The sequence below is a fragment of the Arvicanthis niloticus genome, chromosome 3, assembly GCF_011762505.2.
Source record: "Arvicanthis niloticus isolate mArvNil1 chromosome 3, mArvNil1.pat.X, whole genome shotgun sequence".
In the NCBI taxonomy this organism is placed as follows: Eukaryota; Metazoa; Chordata; class Mammalia; order Rodentia; family Muridae; genus Arvicanthis; species Arvicanthis niloticus.
Window position 1 is genome coordinate 43,441,107 of NC_047660.1, and position 17,423 is coordinate 43,458,529.

Here is a 17,423-nt window from a genome sequence, read left to right on the forward strand (position 1 = left end):
CCAGATGGCTTGGCAAGCAAAGCTTCCAGAAAGACCTGTGAAGAAAAATCCATGTCTTCCCGGAGTCTCTACTTCACCGTGTTTCCTTTGTTAGATCTTGCTTTCAGTAAAACTTTTCATGGAGGGTTCTAGAAACTGGGGTGTTCTAAGAGAGAATGGTTTCTCCACAGCCATCCCCACTGCCAGAGACCAATCAGTGTGTAAATTTGGGATTCAGGCTTTGGTCAAGGAAAGAGTTTGGCTCAGGGAAGCAGGTGGCCTTTCACACGTGTCCCCTGCACTCTGGTGAATGTCTGTGGCACCCATTACCCAGGATTCAGAGTCCTATTATTTTAAAGTTTCATAATGTGTTTTCTTTCTAATTATGGGTGGCAAGTGGAATAATACCTTATGTTTACATAGAACCAGCCCTTGGAAAGTGCTGGAAATACTGACGGGCTCTCTCCTTCCAGAACTCCCTGGGAAAGGAGCAGATCCTCCTCTCTCAGCTTTTATGGTTGCGTGGCCTGTCAGAAGCCTGTGGAGTCCAGAACCTGCCTTTGTGTTGGATCAAAAATGCAGTCTTGGGTTTCCTTTCTATTGGGCAAACATTTCTAAGATGAAATAAGGAGTTATTCATACTGTCCAGGGTAAGTGCCACGAGAAAGAATTTAGCTAAGACTTTCTGATTTTCTTTCTTATATATTTTTACTTTCTTTCTTTCTTTCTTTCCTTCTTCTTCTTTTTTTTTTGAGAAAGAGTCTTGCTATGTAACCCTGGCTAGCCTTGAGCTTCCTACCTCAGTTTCTTGAGTGTTGGGATTATAGTCAGAGTACGGCATCCTGAGTAAACTTTCAACATAAGAAGATAATTTAGTCACTTTCTTCCCATACTGTCATTGCTTTCTGGTGTTTGGTGCCTGAGTGTGTGTGTGTGTGTGTGTGTGTGTGTGTGTGTGTGTGTGTGTGGTGTGTGGTGTGTGTGTGGTGTGTGTGTGTGTGTGGTGTGTGTGTGTGTGATTATACAACCCAGACTGGCCTTGAACTCTAAATTGTCCTGCCTCAACCTCCTAAGTGCTGGTCTTCCTCTTTCCACTTTCCCACCCATAACTGCAGTGGTTACTCTATATTCTGTGACAGCACAATAACATGCTCCCAATGACAGCAGGCATTGTTCTTCAAGGCTCAGACATGTCCTTGGTCCCAGTACACTTCTTCCTGTAAGCTCCAGCCATAAACAACTGGAAGCCTTCATCTAGTCCAACATGGTCTTATTTTGATAGGAGGAAAACACTAGGGCTCAGGGATGTGGAACAGCTTATCCAGGGCTTTGCTGCTGATTAGCGCTGCTGAAAGGACATGAACGTCACATCTCCAGGGTCATTGAATTTTTACTCGTTGCTCTACTCCAGTGGCCCTGCAGAAGAGGGCCTCTTACACCTTTCCTGCCTGCTACCCTTTTCTACCCAAAACATTTCACATTACCTGGGTCTATAGATAGATAAAACAGAAATACAAATCAAACATTAACTGCTAACAAATCATAAAAACCCTATTTGAAACAACTCTGCCATATATGTACATGCATATTTGTATATATATATATGTGTGTCTTAGTTGGGGTTTTACCGCTGTGGACAGACACCATGACCAGGGTAACTCTTATAAGGACAACATTTAATTGGGGCTGGCTTACAGGTTCAGAGGTTCAGTTCATTATCATCAAGGTGAGAACATGGCAGCATCCAGGCAGACATGGTGCAGGAAGAGCTGAGAGTTCTACATCTTCATCTGAAGGCTGCTAGAAGAAAACTAACTTCCAGGCAGCTAGGATGCGGATCTTAAAGCCCATGCTCACAGTAACATGCCTACTCCAACAAGACCACACCTCCAAATAGTGCCACTCCGTGGGCCAAGCATATTCAAACCATCATAATGTATATGTATATAATACTACCACTTGTTTAATTTGAATGCAGTTTGGAAACTGGTGAGGTAGCTCAGTGGGTAAAGGCACTTTTTTGACCAAGCCTGACAATCTGAGTTCAATAATCTGGAATTCACATAAAGAATAACTGACCGACTCACACCAGTTGTCTTTTAATCTCCATAAGCACATGCATGGGCATGCACACACACACACACACACACACACACACATGCCCCCACACAGCATATATATAAACAAAATAGGCAAGACTTATAATTGTCTGTGTGTATATGTGTGTGTGTGTGTGTATGTGTATATGTATCTGTGTGTATATGTATGTGTTTGAATGAAAGAAATGCTTACAAATGAGAGGCTGGCTGGTTTACTTTTCACAGGGAAAACTAACTTTTGGCTGGATACTCAACAGTTCAGAACACTGAGGATCTTCAAAACTTTTCCTAGCTCATCAGTATTCTGATTTTCTAACCATCACTACTGAGAATGCAGCTTCATGCAAATACATGGGATAAAATGGTAAAGAGATGATTAGGGCCATTTCAGAAATTGAAACGCTCTGTCCTGATTCCAAACCGGAAGTCATCTAGTGGTTTTTATGAAATCCTAGCAGCTCAAATAGCTTTTAAACGTGAACAATTTAGCACATAGTGTAATCCAAAAATACGACAATCTAAAACTCACAGACTGGAGGAAAATGGTCAGAAAATAGTAAAGAGTTTGTTGTCATAAGTAAACCATGATATTTCTGTAAGACCAGAAAACTTTGAAATAAGAGCTAAAACCCCAAAAGTCCCAACACACAGTCATCTCCACTCTCTGCCAAGGTGGTTTGGGCAGTGCTTGTTGTCGTGTGTGACACAGTGTGCAGAACAAAGGCTGTAGTGAAGCCACAGAACACAACCCAGGTGGATGCTGTCAGGGTCCCTTGGAAGTCATTGGGATGCATTTAGTTCATTAAATTTTCGGTTATTTGGTTTCTGTGTCAAATTATTCTGCTACTCCACATTCAGTTATGCGAGCATCCATGATGACTGAAGAAACTGAGAAAGTGTGGATTAGAGTAACAGACTGTTAAGCCCCTTGATGTCAGTAGCTTAACACAGGGAGTATTTACTCATCAGTCTCTTGAGAGTACACGGTTTTCTTGATAGGAAATGACGGTTGTCCCACCTTGCAGTGATTCAGGGATCTAAGTGTGGTCCCACCATCCTGCCGTGGTGGCTCTCAACTGAGAATGCTTTAGTACTGTTGGGGCCATTGGGCATTGTCTGGAGCTGATTTTCCACTCTTGGCATCTAGAAGGTTGAGACGAGGCTGGTGTTAAGTGTAACACAATACACAAGACAGATTCCCACATTAAAGATTTTTCTGGGCTGGAGAGATGGCTCAGTGGTTAAGAGCATCCTCTGCTCTTCCAGAGGTCCTGAGTTCAATTCCCAGCAACCACATGGTGGCTCATAACCATCTGTAAAGGGATCCACTGCCCTCTTCTGGTGTCTGAAGACAGATACAGTGTACTCATATAAAGATTTTTCTGCCCAGTAACAGCAAGATTGAGAAGCCCTGCCCAAGGCATTCATCATCCTCTACATCTAAGTATCCAAACAGAGAACAGCAAAATCCTAAACACAGGATGCTATGCACTGAGTCTTGGTAGGTTGCTGGTGCCAGTATCTATTTGGGAATGAAGCAAGCAAGATCTTTGGGTAAACAACTGTCCATCTTTCCACAGTGCCACGGGCAAGATTGGAAAAGCACATTGCCCTGGTTGCTCATGACATCGTTGAAACATTGACTGAACTGGTAATATTCGTGCTATACAAACATGGCCCCATGTCATCCTTAGAGTTCCAGTTCTTCTGTCAAGTGTTTCCCTATGATGCCACATACCACTTGCCACTGCAAATACAACAGTCAAACAGAAATGTTCTTTCTGGGAAAATGCTGTTTCCTTCTATAGTTCTATTCCTCTATTGTCAGTTGTCTTGGCAACTGATGATGCCCTTTCCTCCCTCACTTTGCTATACCACCATCTTCCCAGCAAATCTTCCCAACTCTGTCTCTGAGACAGTTCCCTGCAGGCATGGCCATGCACTAGCATCTGTGGCCTGAACTACTGCAATGACCCTCTCAATGGCCTCCTTGTTGCCTTGCTTACCACACCACAGTCCCTTACCCCAGGGTAAACAAGGTACTCTTTTTTACTGGAATAGTTGTTTCTTCAGGACTGGGACCAGATCAACCTCTGGGCAGTTTGGATCAGATGAAACCCACATACCTCTTTGTTCCTCGAGGCCTGAGATGCCTTCCATCATTCCCGTAAATCCCCTGGACTTGATACCATTGATTTGGCTTGGCTTCGGCATGGTCCCCTTGTCTCTATCCTGCAAATACTAAAGGCTATTACTATGAAAAGAGCTAACTTGGGAGTAAGAGTCAGCTCCAATTAATCATCCTCACTAGGATCCGTGAGAGTGTTTCTCTCTTGCCTGTCTCCACCTCACGCTCTTCACCACAGACACTGGCGTGCTACTTTCTCTTGGTGTCTGAGACTCTACATTTACCCAGGTGTTTGACAGCTTTATCCTCTTCTCCTATGCAGGCCCAGAGTTTTCTTCCCACATTCTTGACATCACATTCTTGAAATCGCTGCCCCTTCTAAGCCCCCAGGCTTCCCTGGTTTCTCACCCTCTGCAGTGTGAGTCACACCCTGGCAAGTGTACATTATTCTTTCTCCTCTCATTTGATGTTTGCCTCATCAACTACCACAGAAGTTCTACAAGGAGAGCAGATGTGTTCATCTTATCTGCCACTGTGTCCCCTGCTCTATGGCAATGCGGTGTACACAGCTATCGGTAGCACATTCTGTGCACAGTCATTGAATCAGTGCAGGAACAGAATATCAGAGCCCCAGTGGATGAGGAAAGAAAAGAAGAGCAGAAAACCTTGTCCCAGCTCAGGATATTAAGGGACACCCAGAAGAAAGGAAGGAAGGAAGGAAGGAAGGAAGGAAGGAAGAAAGAAAGAAAGAAAGAAAAGAAGGAAGGAAGGGAGGAAGGAAGCAAGGAAGCAAGAAAGCAAGGAAGAAAAGAAAGAAGGAATCACCATAAAGGGACCTTAGAAACCAACCAACAAATCTCAAAGGCAGCAGTGCGTTCTCCCCAGGAGCAGCACATGGAACTGCCAATGCAAAGGACAGCCCCGGAGGCCTGATGGAGAAGTTCCCTTTGCATTGTTGCTGCTCTTTCTTCATGGCTCCTCCCCTCTTGTTCTCTTCCTCTGTCATGTCTGCTTTGGCTTCTTGTTTTCACTTCCTTCACTTGCTTTTGAAAACCCTCACAAACATGAAAACTAAACTTTTAATCTCTCTAGTCTTAAGCCAGCTGCCTGACTGCTCCCTGGGACTGGATTGTAGCAGAGAGATGCCCTTGACACAGCAGAACTGACAGCAGCCTTGACTTTGATCATTCATCTGTCTTCATTATCTTTTATAGATTAATTTTTCCGTTCCTTCCCACTAACGGCAGACATGCGCCATGCTCGGTTTTCAAATGGGCACAGTAGCTGTTGTCTGTAACCACACATGAAGACACCAGATTCTGAAGGTTGAACTGAGTGGAAAAGCAAAACTTGACTTTGCCGTATGCCAGGTACTATGACAAATGTAGCTTAATGAAGTGGTGTGTAGGCACTGTGCCAGGAACGATAAGTAGTCAAGAGATGCTTTAAGGTACGGGCGAGGACTGTATAGGTTATGTTCAGAGGCTGTGCTGCTTTATCTAAGAGACTTGAACATTGTGCATTTTGTTAGCCACCAAAAGTCCAAAAATGTATCTCTCAATAAAGTTTAAGCTGTAGAGCCCACAGTCACATAAGCTTGGAAAACTTTGCAAAACCAGGATACTCTGGTTATAATGGTGGTAAGACTCTCTTCCATTGCTTCCCACAGTATGCAGCACCCTGTGGAGAGACCTTCTGCTGTATTTTTGGAACACTGTTGAGGTAAAGTTGAGTTGGCATATTTAGCTTGGGTTTAAGGAGATATATTTAGTTGGCTTTCAGTAACCTCTGAACATAGATAAGTTACTGCTATTCATAGGAATTCCTTCTAGAAATACTCTGTAACTTAAGGGCCAACTCATGCATCACAGTGATACAAAGGCACACAGTCTACCACAATGTGTGTGTAATAGAGAATTTGGCCCTGGGAATCTATAGAAAATGAAAGGTCATGCACATTTGAGGTTACCACAGTGGTAGGTGGTCTGTGGGACTCCTTCCTTACCAATCATGCAAAAATATAAGCCAGAATCTCTATCATTCTGACTGTCTTAGGTAGGGTTTCTATTGCTATAAAAAGATGCCATGATCACAGCAACTCTCATAAAGAAAAGCATTTAATCGGGACTGGCTTATAGTTTAGCGGTTTAGTCCATTGTCATCATGACAGAAAGCATGGTGGCACACAGGCAGACAGTGCTGGCGAGGTAGCTGAGAGTTTACACACAGATCTGCAGGCAACAGAAAGAAAGAGTGATACTGGGATTGCCTTGGGTCCCCCACACCCCAAAGCCCACCCCACTTCCTTCAACAAAGCCACACCTCCCCATAGCACCACTCCCTGTGAGCTGTAAGGGAGCCATTTTCAATCAAACCACTGCAGTGACCATCTAGTCACTTAGAAAATCTTGACTCTTTGGACCACAAACCTAGAGGAGTTTTCTAAACAACATACATGTCCTGCTGTGAGCCATGGGCTTATGAATCTTAACTATTTAAACCTAAAAAGAAGTTATGATGTATCAATGAAAGACTATACCACTTTTCTATTGTTTTTCTCTTTAAAACTGTGATGCTTTAAAGAAACTAACAAAGAGGAAAGATTCAACACAGTGTGTGGAAAATATTATAATGTATAATGGACAGTTACACATTACAGTTTATGGTCAGTTAACTAAAGGAGCTATTTTCTAGATTTTTGTCTTAAGAGACCCCAAAGGTCCATGTGGTAAACTTGATCTCCAGATGAGGCAGAAGCTTGACGACAGGGCCATGTTATTAGTGGAACCTTTAGGAGGTGGGAGCTAACAGGTCTTTAGGTCAGTGGTGGGGGCATGTCCTTAGGAGACTCCCGGGAACCTCACCCATGTTCATTTCTTTGTGGTTGTTCTGTTCAGTCACGTGCTCCCACCATGAGACACAGGACTGAGGCAACTGGATGAATTTAGGCTGGAGCGAAACATCCAAAATGGTGTTTTATTAATAATTTCAAAAAATTATGGTGATAGGAAGATGACTAACACAACATGTGGTTTGGGTTACTGAGGAAAGTAACATGATGTGTAGACATGAGTAGAATATGTATGTGTAGATAATACATATAGTATATTTATATATCAGATAACATATATATATAATATGTATATATTATGTAATAATATATATATATTAGAGAGATAGTATATGTAAATAACAGATGAGTCCCACACAGAAAAAAAATAAAGAGGGGAAGAAACTATCAGACTGCATTTGACATTTCTATCAACCCATCCCTCATACTCCTCATCCCCCTCAAAAATAGTCCACAGCAAATTACACTCAACACGTATCCATGTTGAAAATAAAGGGATTCAATTACAGAGTTCATTATAGATCAGAGTTGGTATGTGTTGATATTCTCCTTCCCCCCATTCCCCACCCCGTCACTAAGGAGGGAAGCTTCCGGCATTTTGTTGTTACTGCTTGCTCTGTTTATGCCGTACTATATAGATTAAGCCTTGGGTTGTGTAGTGTACATAACAGGCGAGCAATCGGCATCAAACTTTCTCTATTATTCAAGAAGTTCTTTAGTTTGTAATCCTTCAGCCTTCCGAGTAGCTTAGATAACAGGCTACAAGGCCTCCTCTTCAGAGTGACTTGACCAAGCTATTTCATCAGGGAGCAAGCTGACATCTTCAGGAGGTTGCACATACGTACCTAGGGGTCAGTCACTCTGAGGAGTGACACAGCAAGTTGTACCCAGAATACTCTTGGTGCAATCGGCATGGTGTAGAGAGGTCTTTCTAGTAGTCCTGTGTTCTCCCTCCCTTCCTTCCTTCCCTTCCTTTCTTTTTCCCTTCCTTCCTTCCTCCCTTCCTTCTGTGCCCTTGAGTGCAGTAAAAACACAGGGAGCCTTGGACTTGGGCAAGACTACACCATCTTACATCAGCTTACACATGAACAGCAAGTTACCGTGAGCAGCCTGTGCCCACCCTTCCATCTTCCATGGGGTTGTTCACACAGGCCCTCATGTGCAGCCGGCTGCAGACCTATCCCCCCCTCCCCCACTATGGTTACCCTCCAGTCACAAAGGAGAATGCAATGAGGTCCTTCTCCAGATGCTAAGCACAGATGTATACACTAAGCAAAGCAGCCATCAGATAATCATTTACCTCAGCCAGTGACCTTTGTATTGAAGGTAACTAGAATAATTAAGTACCTGCTGGCTGAGGCAATGTTGAAACTGAAATTCTCTGACTCAATGCCTGACTCAATGCTTTTCAACCTTATCCCTGTTCCTCTCAACCCAGTGGGGAGAGCAGGGCTCCTGTCATAACAAACCGGGAAATCCCCGCCTCAGGCCTGCCTTGAAACCCTGCACCAGGCCAGTGTTTTCCTTTGTCATTGGAGGTTTGTTTACTTGCTGGGCAATGAGAAGCTTGCAAGCAGGTACTTGAACCCAGTGGAAGGAAAGCTGTAGGGATCAAATAACACTGTGGATGGGAGGAAGCCAAGGCCAAAGGCACCGGGCAGAGCCTAATCCCAGAAAGTGGCTGCAGCTGTTCTCCAAGGCTGTCATTATTGTCTTACTGGAACCCTTGAGATGTTTATTTCCTATCTGAACTTGTATGCGTGTGCCAGCCTAGGATACTAACGTCATGGTGAGGTGAGCTGGCCTCCTTTTCTCAGTGTTGATTCTCATTTGGACTCCTCCATTGTCAGCAGTACATAGCTCTGCCAACAGTTTTTTGTCTTCTGACCACTGCCTTGAGAGAACCCCCCCCCCCCCCGCCAAGACACCTCCCTGCTTATCCCCTAGCTTCCCATGAGAAACCAGAGATTTAAAGATGAACAAGTTCATGGTGGTGCTTAATTCAGACTGTTTCTCTTGAATGGATGATCCTCTGAGGCCAGCGGGAGAGGGGAAGGGGGGGTAATACAACTGGGTAGTCTCAAATGTGCAGTGAAAGCTAGGATTTGCAAGCATAGTCACGCAGAAGGCTTGACTTGGCGTGTTTAGACACTGAGAACCAGATTCTCCCTTTGACTGCACTCTGTGTCTCTCGTCCTTCTGCTGGCATGGGGAGGCAAACACACAGCTTCTACCTTCCCAGGATGCAGAAACACAGAAGGTCCTCAAGGCATAGAGGCTCTGCCCTTATCGAGCAAGAGGCGGGCAATGTTACCACAGGAAGCAATCAGTATAAGCCCCTGAATGGGAAGAGTTCACAGTATCAGGGAGAAAGTGAATCAGAAGAAGGAGGAGAAAGGGAGCCAGTGTCCTATCCAGGGAGGCCTGGGAACCCCGGGAGGGCTCAAGTCCCTATTTCTTTTCAATTATTTAAAAAAAAAAAAAAAACCTACAGGCTTTAAAATGGGACCGTGTAAGAACCAGATTATATTTAGATCGGACCTTACTAAAATTCATTTTGAGAAATTCAAAGATCAGAGCACAACAAACCTGAAATTCTAGTTACTGCCTTTTCCTCACACACTTCATTGTTCGCTCAATGAAGAGATGAGTCCTCGAGACCTGCTTACAAAAATATCCTACACATGGAAGACACTCCACAGAAGCCTATTCTAATTCTGAACAATTATTTTTATTACCATTGTTATACCCTGACTAGCTTCAAGGAGCTTATTTGAATATACAGAGTATACATAGGTTGGTAAATAAACCATATTCTGCTTTTCTCCCATACCACCCATAAGTAGGCAGAACGAAACACTAAAGCAGGCAGTGTAGCTAAGAGTAGACCCAAACAGACAGTTAAACCACCTTACAGGAAGAGATACTGAGCGTGCATGCGTGTGTGTGTGTGTGTGTGTGTGTGTGTGTCTGTGTGTCTGTGTGTATCTGTGTGTGAGTGACAGGCAGCTCATTCCTGCCTCTCACCACGATATAGAGATGAGAGTAAGTATGCTTGATAATACTACTAGGGGGACATTAGGAGGAAAAAAAGCAAAATCCATACCAAGAAACACACACACTTGCGCATGCACACACATACACACATATACAAGCACACATATGCACACAGTTGCTATTTGTATTCAAATCTAACTAAAAAGAGGATGTCCGTGGTGTTCTATCCAATCCCTTAGCAGTGATTTGCCCGGGTAGACCTAACCCTAAGAGAACATCCTGTTCTGGTCCTTCGAGATCCCTCTTCTTTGCCCCTTCATCACTGTCTCCTATTATGCCTTCAGGTTCACATGTACCTGCCCCATCAGTAACCTACCCATGCTGACCACTTGGGACCATCCCTTCCGTCTGAGCTGAGAGCATGATCACAACCAACTCTTCTGCCGTGACTCTAGTATTTAAGAAGCCTTTTATCTCTGTGGCCATCGTAGGTCCCAAATCCATTTTCTTTCAGTAAAATTAAAATCTTCTAAGGGTGTCTAAAATAATATGTCACTCCAGTTAGCATAATACTTGACCGTTGTATTGTGGAGAGAGGGGTAGGGGGTAGTTTTAGCTGACATCATCAGTCCTGTTGTGCTGTTCTGTAAGGTGTTCCCAGAGATTCAAAATCACCTCCAGTGGTTTCCCTTTGCGTCTGTAGAGGTGTTTTGATGCACCATCCTAACTTGTATCAGGAAGAAGACAACTTTCAGGGAGGGTTTCAGATACAGACCAATTAGCTCCCTTGTAGGCCGCCGCCCCGACTCGGCTGGTCAAGATGGCGCTGGCTTCCGGTATGATCTACTGGTAAACAAGTGCACTGCGCATGCGATCACCCTTGGGCCAACTCAGTTTGGCACCAACCCCTCCCGAGTGGGACATGCTAGTGAAACACTGCAATTCTGACCAATCGTGCTCCTCCACGCGCACCCTCCCACCGGGGCTGAGCATATAAGCAGCTCACTCTGGGTGTTCAAGGTCCCCAGGTAAATGATGAGTGAAGCGCTTCAATAAAGGTGTCGGGAAGGATCCAGTTGTTTGCGTCTTTCTTGCTGGTCGAGTGGGGGCGCTTATGCTTACTTCCCGGGTCCCCCTGGAAGTCAACCCAAGTGCAGTTTCTAATTGCTTAGTGCCAGTTAATTTTGGGGAGTCCATTGACCTCCCATGGACCAGTTTAGCATCTTTATCCTAAATCTGTCATGGAACATGCTCTCCTTTTAATGTGTTCCTAACTTTTTACTCCCTTCAGAACTGCTGAGACGCTGAGTTTAAAGGGTAGGTATGACCCGTATCTACCTTGGGTTCTGGATTAGAGACCAGGAGGGGAGGTCTTCAGTGGGTGGGGGCATCCTCAGAATTGATTTGTAAATAAGATACTGCTAGGATCACAGTGCTGGGGGTCGGGTCGGATCCCACGCAAAAGTGTGGCCATGTAAAGAAAATGGCAAGGGCTGAGAAGACAGCTCAGCAAGTCTTAAAGGAACCTTGCCACCGAGCCTGATGACTTAGATCAACCTCAGAATCCACGTGGTGGAAGGAGAGAACTGACTCTTGAAAATTGTCCTCAGACTCCACATGTGCACTGTGGTGTACTCATTCGCGCACTTACGGGCACACACACGCACACGTACACTCACACACATACATGTGCATACCCACATGGAAGCATGTGTGTGTGCGCGTGTGTTTAACATGTGTTTGTGGGGGCTGCTATTTGGTGATCATGTATCTGCCATGAGTTGATGAGAAGACATCAACAACAGAGGGGGAAAAATGCCCTTTGTGTGCAAGGAGGCCTTGTTTTCAGCAGCCACAGCCACACAAGCTACCAACAGGATGATTTCCCAGATACTGCCTCCGTCTAGCCGACATCCCCCCTGAGATTTTGCAATTAGCTTTGTTTTGATTCCACGACCTGAGAGCAGCCTTCTGGTTCTTATTTCGTCACTGCAGGTATCTCAATCCCCAGAAGAGGTGCCCTGGATTACTGGAAATCAGTCCCTTAGTTACCAGAATGCTAGGTAGAGCCTAACATTGTAGAGGAATAGATCTGGTTTATACCGGATACATCCATCAGCTCTCTGTAAGCTTAGCATAATTCAGTCCCTCACAGTCTAGCAGGACTGGGGAAAATAGAGGTTCTTTTATCAGAAAACTGGGAGCCAGACTCTAAATCACCATTTCCTCCAACCCCACCCCCACCCTCCATCCATTCCTTGGTTTCCTCACTTAAAAAGCTGTGGGAATGAGTGGCTGCCTTTGTACGGCTGATGTGACGATTAATGGTGTTTAAGGACCTGCATGTACATGAAATGATTCAACCTATGGAAAGTCTTTGATACTCGAATGGCCCACTAGGTAGGTTACTTCCAAGGAATGGCCTGCCCTGCTAGTGGCAGCCAGTGACATCTCTCTTTCCTTAACTTTATTGCACAGCCTTCAGTGTAGTTCCTTCTGGATACCCAACTCTGAAAATGACTTTATATACAAGCTATAGTCTGAGCTTCCTGAGCCAAGGCCTCCTGCAGTTATGCAGGTTATGCGGGTCTTCACGGCTCCATTGCTGTCCCCTTGACATTACTTTTTCAACAAGTCCCTCAGTTTTATTTTGCACCGAGCCCTGCTAGGATTTGGATAAGTGCCCATCTAATGACCTTTGTGTGAAAGGCCTGTCCCCGGACTGGAGCACTATGGTGATGCAGTGGGATCTTTAGGAAGAGAGGCATGATGGGAAGTCGTAGGCGGTAGGGGCGTGTACTCCCAGGGGTCTGTGGGAGGCTGCTGGTCTTTTCCTTTCCCTTACTCCACTGTGAGTCCTCCACCATAATGTGGCGCCTTGCTACAAACTTCCAACTGGTCATGAACTGAAAACTTTTAAAGCTGTGTGCTAAATTAAACCTTTCCACCTCCTCCCAAGCTGATTGCCTGGGGAGTTGTTACATGAATGAAAGCTGACTACCCTCGCCTAATCCTACCCACAGACTCAGGTACCATTCCTCTCAGGTAAACTTTTTTGTTGTTGTTGTTTTTTGTTTTTCGAGACAAGGTTTCTCTGTGTAGCCCTGGCTGTCCTGGAACTCACTTTGTAGACCAGGCTGGCCTCGAACTCAGAAATCCACCTGCCTCTGCCTCCCAAGTGCTGGGATTAAAGGCGTGCGCCACCACCGCCCAGCTCAGGTAAACTCTTACACCTTATGGAAACAAACTACATATACTTTTCACCTTTAATGCCCTCTGTCTCTTTCTGTCTCTGCCTTCCCCCCTACCCCCCATCCAATCCAAGCTGCCCAGGAACTCACCATGAAGATCAGTCGGGCCTCAACCTCAAAAGGCCGGCCCACCTCTGCCTCCTAGTACCAGGATTAAAGGTTGCTTCTCATCTCTGGCTTCACTCCCACCTCCTGAGTAATGAGCTCCCAGTGTAACTCTTTCTGAGATGATTTGTTGCCAGCCTGGCCTTCCGAGCGGGGAATTAGTCTATTCCTGCAGCTGCTGCAAGGGCCCTGAGAGCAGAGGCCCCTCCAGCGGCCTCTCAGGGTGGCCTCTATTGCTGGACTTAGAAGGCAGGCGCAGTGGCAGACAAGGAGCAACAACTGTAGTTCCCAGGAGTTTCCCCACCTGCTGCTGAACCAGGAAGCTCTCCATCCACCTGAGACTCCCTGTGAGACATCCACAGGGTGCCTGCTCAGATAGGGGGAACCAGAGTTCTCTACTAAATCCTGTCATGGGAGTTAAAGGCAGGATGGCTTTCATCAGATCTCATAAATCATTCTTCCTTTGAGTTTCCGAGGTGGATTGGCCCAAGGAAACACAGATTCTACCAAGTATATGGCCACATGTCATTCATACATAGTGTTAGCATTTTGTCTAGGCTCTGGCCCACAGTTGCTTGGCAACAGCCAGGTGTGCCTGACTCACTATAAAAGGGGTTGTTAGCCCCTCTGCTCTTTCTTGCTCTTGCCTTCTTGCTCCAGCTCTGTCCTCTCTTCCCTTTCCCCCTCTCTCCCTATTCCCCTCCCCCCTCTCTCTATGTGCTCATGGCTAGCCTCTGCCTCTACTCATCTTCTCTTCCCCCCCCCCCCACTTTCTCTGTCTCTACTACCCTCCCAACTCCCCTCCCCATTCCCTGAATAAACTCTATTCTATACTATACCATTGCGTGGCTTGTTTCTCAAGGGGAAGGGATCCCTCAGCATGGACCCTCGGAGGCCCCCATATCTGACTACACAGCCACCAAATATATTTCTTCTCTCTCTATCTTTTTATAAAACATAACACATATGATTGTACTTTGTTCATACATTGAGTCTGACTTTGGGACTGGGAACCTTGACGTCACTTCTCCATTCCCAGGTTAGCCCCTGTCCTTCCTATGGTCTCATGATCCTTCATCCATGATCCTAGAATGGCCGTGCAATTTTTCTGCAGTTATCCATAGTATCCTTACATGGGCCAGTCTTCTGAGATGCTGACAGGTACAAGAAGTCACCTACATACTCCACCTCTCTACAGCTTGGTGTCCGTGATCAGCTCAGCCCACTTTGATCTGGTTTTAGAATATAGAAGTACAGTAAGTCTTGTTTCTAAGAAGGCGCATTGCCATCCTGTTGCAGGAGCCTGAGAAATGATTTTCAAGGCTGCAGAGAAGAAAGCAGGGACTAGGAAAACGGCTGTTTATTGCCAGTTCTCCCCACAGCCACTTACATAAGGGCTGGAGTTGAGACAGGCTGTCCCGCCCAGGCTCAGGATAAAAGTTAAAACTCTTGTGGGATGATGACAGAAACAACGTGGGAACCACAGGGTTCTGGCTCATGACGTCCAGGAAGGAAAATCAAGTGGTGTGTGGCGATTAGTCTCTTCACAATGATGCGGTGGTTTCCTGGGGTGTTTGGAAGCACTTGGGGGTGGTGCAGTCTCCAAGAGGGGGAAAGGCTCTGAGAACAAGATATGAATAGTTCCTTGTTTTCCATTTTTAAGGTAGAACAATGCATACTCGGCTGTGTGTGAGCCTAAGAGTAGAGTCAAAAGTTCAGGTGTCTTCTGGCCCTTTAGATCCATCCTGACTCAGCCACGGCACAAATAAACACTGTATCCAAATCCTGACGGTTTAAACGTTTGAGAGAAACCATGTACATTTTGTTCAATTGGTTTTTGCAGAAATAAAGAAATACACTAAATCCTTTCTTCATAAAAACAAAAACACAAAAGTTAACTCCACCCGGAAAAAAGCAAATGTAAACCCCACAGACAGATTATGTTTAGAGGTCTACAGGGACGACTGGCTTTCCCCACATGTTAGTGGAAAGCAGATGTGACTACAGAGTGGTAGGGGCAGACAAACAAGCTTGGTAACACAGCCATAAGGCCAGCTTAGCTGTTCTTCACAGCCTCCCTCTTTTGTCTATGCTGTTCCCAGCTTTACACAGGAATCTGAAAAACACTTTCCATATGTTTTTATTTAACTTCTGGTTAAAACGTGGGCCCAGCCTTCCTTGTTCCTCCCTCAACAGCCCTTATGAGTAACTGTCCACTGACTTCTGCTTGCACATCTACCTAGGTGTACATTTTTTTTTTTCCTAGAGCCAAACACACCTAACTCTTGGCATATGTCGTCACAATAAAGTTTCTTCTTGTCGCTTCCGGATGACAAGTCGAAACTAGTATAGCCTTACACATAAGCCATTTTTAACCAGCATGGTACTGATGGAGTTGTGTCTGTCCTGTGCATTCGCTCTGTGTTCACCTTCCCTGATTCTCTCCTTTCTTCTCCTGTAGTCCTTTCTTTCTTTCTTCTCCTCTGTTGCCAAAACCACCAAGCTCTGGTCAGAGAGATGTCTCAGTGGGTAAAGGTGCTTGCAGCCAAAGCTGAAGAACTATGTTCGATCCTTGGGAATTCACACTGTGGAAGCAGAGTGGTAAACAACTCTAGCAAATAATCTCCTCTGACTTCCACAAGCTTCCCATGGCATGCCTGTCTCACCCTCCCCACACACAGTGAATAAATACACGGAAACAGCTTTAAGAAAAGCGTCCAGCTCATCTGTTAAAGACTCTAAATTTCTAACCTATGCTTGGTATATATGCGGTATATACCACAGAACATGAGCCCAGCCCCTGGGGTTGCCAAGGGTAGCCAGAGTGTAGGGGCCCTGATTCATTTTAGCTGAGATGGAGTTCAAAAGGTGAGACAGGAAGCAGGACTCTAGGATGCCCTGTGCAGATAACTCTGGAATGTCTCCCCTGGGTTACTTCTCATCCTCTTTCTGCCTGTTGCCCTTCAGAACCACTATGGACAGGGTATGCTCTGATGCTAATCATTTATCATCTTTAGTTTGCCTTTTGAAAAAAAAAAAAAAGAGAGAGAACCGAGAACAAAAAGTTGTTCAGGACTCAGGAGTTGTGAATGGAAAAAGCACATCTTGAGTCAATGAAAACCTCAAATGGAAACATATTTGTTTGTGTGGCCAAAGGATGGCAGACAGAGAGATGCTAAGACTTCCCCAAGGATGTTCCCACACTCCCCTGTCAGCTCCTGCCTCCTGCTGTTTTCCCAGCCCTTGTCAGTCCAGGAGGTGAGGATGTGGTCACCAGCAAAGCTGATCTCCCTGTAGCCTGTGACTTAGGCAGGGATGTGCTTCTACTCACCCCCACCTCTACTCCTAGCCTGCTGATCCTATGGAAGAGTCCTAAGGAATGGTGCTGATTGATTGGCCCACTGTGGTGAGTATGTGAGCCATGCAGCTGACTCTCTTGCATCATGGACCCCTCTGTGTGACAAGGGCAGTGGGGTGTATTTAAACTTAATTAATCAGCAGCCATTACAACATCTGAGAAAAGGGGATGCACAGACCATTAGGTCACAAAAGGAGATGACCCGGCCTCAGGTCTTCTTCCCTGTCCTCTGTCTCATTAGCAGGAGCCACAACACATATGTGATCTGGGTCTCACATAGTGACAATCACTATCCCCCCATCCTGAAGATGACCGAACACAAGAGTTTGCCCAGTTTTCTTTTCGATTCCAAATATCATTAATAACTATGGATAATATTTGGGGTTTGCAGAAAACCATAGACCTGGAGAGTTAGAAAGATACAGAAATCTAGATAATTTCCTACTTCTAGAGCTGAACAAAAAGGGGAGGGGATGTCAGGTGTTCAAAGGTCTACAGGGTCGTTCATTGAGTAAGGAAGAACAAGAAAACACCTAAGATTCTCTAGGACTGTGGTTCTCAACCTTCCTAATGCTGTGACCCTTTAATACAGTTCCTCATGTTGTGGTGACCCCCAACCATAAAATTATTTTCATTGCTACTCCATAACTGTAAT